The sequence below is a fragment of the Bubalus bubalis genome, chromosome 13 (genome assembly GCF_019923935.1).
Source record: "Bubalus bubalis isolate 160015118507 breed Murrah chromosome 13, NDDB_SH_1, whole genome shotgun sequence".
Taxonomy (NCBI): Eukaryota; Metazoa; Chordata; class Mammalia; order Artiodactyla; family Bovidae; genus Bubalus; species Bubalus bubalis.
The window spans coordinates 78,945,019-78,947,863 of record NC_059169.1 but is presented as its reverse complement, the minus strand read 5'-3'; the positions used below and the strand labels follow the sequence as shown (position 1 = coordinate 78,947,863).

The 2,845-nt window shown below is 67.3% G+C and overlaps 1 pseudogene; it reads right to left on the bottom strand.

The window, feature by feature from the left end:
• Positions 1-217: 217 nt before the first annotated feature.
• On the bottom strand, positions 218-2,599 carry LOC102390420 (annotated as a pseudogene).
• Positions 2,600-2,845: the final 246 nt, after the last annotated feature.

Sequence of the window (2,845 nt, the reverse complement as noted above, 5' to 3'; positions counted from 1 at the left end):
CGAGTGGCACCAGCTCCGGCCGCGCTCCCAAAGCTTCCTCCTCCTCGGCCCGGGCGGGGCCAAGTCACGGTGACCCCGGCCACTAGGAGAAGGCTGCAAGGGCTGGCCGAAAACCCGACCACGGACGGCCACGGAGAGCTCAAGGAGCCGCTCTGCGCGCCCCTTCCCGGTTCGGCGGCGGCGCCGGCGGTGGCACCAGCACCATTTGTCCGCCAGGTGGTGCAGGATGCGCGGGTACCGGAAGCACCGCGCCCGAGCGCCGCAGGCCCAGCCGTCCTTCGTCCAGCGCCGCGACGACCGCCGTCAGCGGGCCGGCGGGCTGCGGGGACCGCCGACGTTGCAGCGATAGCTCCCCGGGGCCGCCGTCGCCGCGGAGCTGGAGGTGAGTCAGCTGCGCGTCAAGGCCTTTGTCCGCGTCCCTGGCCTGCTGTCGGGTCGCCAGTGTGCCCAGGGACGCGTCCCACGGCGGAGGCAGCAGGGCTGAGCCATTGACGAGTCGTGGGGTCACCAGCCGGGGCGCGATCGTCCTGGCCCTGCATCTGCAGCCCCTCCGTGGCCCGGCCTCGGAGCGGCGGCGAGCCGCCGTCCAGCGCCTCCAGCCCTAGCTGCAGCCTGGCCAGTCCCTCGAGGTTAAAACTTCGTCTTGCGCGCAGCCGCCCCGTGAAGGGGTCCCCCGAGAGGTAGGTGGCCACGGCGCCCCCAGCCCGGCCCACCTCGGCCTCCAGCAGCCGGTGGGCGACCTGGCCGTTGAGGGTCCCTGGCGGCCACAGTGGCCAAGTAGGCCCCGGGCAGGTTGTTCTCGCGCACTGATACCTCATAGACTGGCCGTGTGAAGAGCGGCGCGTTGTCGTTCTCGTCGCCCACGCGCACCGTGTAGGGCCGCACTGTGCGCAGCGGGGGCGCGCCGCGGTCCTCGGCCACCAGCGTCAGGTTGTACTCGGAGATGTGCTAGCGGTCCAGGGACGCCGCGGTCACCACCAGGTAGCTGCCCGCGTAGGCCGGCTGCAGCTGGAAGTGCTCGTGCCGGTAGAGGGCGCAACGCACCTGCCCGTTGGCGCCCGAGTCCCTGTCCGAGGTGCTGACCAGCGCCCCCAGGCTCTCACGCGCCGCCCCCTCCGGCACCAGCGAGATGGCTCCCGCCTCCGGCGTCCCAGGCCCGGTCGACAAGGTGGCCTCCACCGCCAAGAGCGGCGGCGGCGGCGGGGAAGGGCGAGGCAGCAGGCGCGCCCGGGGCGGCCAGCGGGATGATGGAAATGTCCGGAGCGTTGTCATTGACGTCGCGGAGGCGCACGATGACCTTGCAGGTGGCGGCGCGAGGCCCGGGGCCGCGGTCCTGCGCCCGCACGTCCAGTTCGTAAGTGTCCTGGCACTCGTAGTCCACGGGCCCCGCCAGGGTGAGGCGGCCGGAGCGCGGGTCCAGGCGGAAGAGGCGGCGCGCCTCGGGCGGGGTGCGGGCCCCGAAGGCGAACACCACGTCGCCGCTGGGGCCCTCGTCGGGGTCCGCCGCGTCCAGGTCTAGCAGGAGCGAGCCCACGGGCGCGTCCTCAGCCAGCTCCACTTCCGCCACGGCACCCTGCTGGAAGGCCGGGCTGTGGTCGTTGGCGTCCAGCACGCGCACGCTGAGGGCGGCCGTGGCGGAGCGCGGCGGGCGGCCGCCGTCCTGGGCCACCAGCCCCAGGCTGTAGGTGGCCTGGCTCTCGCGGTCCAGCTCCTGCAGCAGCACCAAGTCGGCGCACTGGGCACCGTCCGCGCGCGTCTGCAGCTCCACGCGGAAGGGGCTGTGGGGCTCTGCCAGGCGCACGCTTTGCAGCCCGTTGGCGCCCACGTCCTCGTCCACGGGCACCTCCAGGGGGTTGCGCATGCCCACCGCTGCTCCCTCGGACACCTCATGGGAATCTGGGCCCGGGGGAAGCGAGGCGCATGGTCGTTAATGACCCTCACGAACACCTCCGCGTGCACCAGCCGGAACTGCTCCTGGGAGAAGCTGACCACGTTGAAGGCCAGCAGGCACTGAGGGGCCTGGCCGCACAACCGCTCTCGGCCCAGGCCCGCATCCCCGACGGTCAACCTGTCGCCCTAGCGCAGCGAGCTGTTTATCAGGCGGAACCGGCCCAGTACCTAGCGCTGGGAATTAAACAGGACGTGGTCACACAGAACACTGATGAAGGTGCTGGGGGCTTCTTCCTCACAGGTGTAGAAATTGACAGTTTCGGTTCAATACCCTGACACCAGCAGCAGCCACAGAAGCAGCAGGGACTCCAGTCCACCCCTGAGTAAAGTGTCAGCGGGGAATCTGAGCCTGCAGTGAGACATTCTTGGGCCTCACCCGCCCTTCTGAGCGCACAGTGAGGAGACACTTGCCCTCTTAAATACTTCTGATCACTAAACCCTCTTCTGCTGTGTAATCGCTTTTCTCTGCCCTGGGCGCAAGCATGCTTCTTCTGAACCCTACCAGGGAGACTGCGGAGAGAAAAATATGCAAATAAGCCTCCACCGGAGCCAATCCACAGTCTCCTGGCCTCCGGGTCTTATTCCCTTGAAAGAGCTCGCAGGAGAGCCCGGGGAGCTGAACAGTGGCCAGGGCAATGCAGTAGGTCATTGAGATTCCTACAGAAGTTTACACTATAAAAATGCACCCCGCTTGCTTTGCCAGTGTGCTGGGAGTCTCACTTTGACAGCCTGAGCAGGGGAGCCGCAGCCTCTTTATTCCTTCCTGAGCACGCATAGTCATCAGACAGAGGCACAGTTTCTATTGTGCTTCACCATTTTGAAACAAACGCATATATGTATCCTTCCCCACCCACAGTTATCCGTCTATACTGGGTTATCATTTCCTGTATTGAGA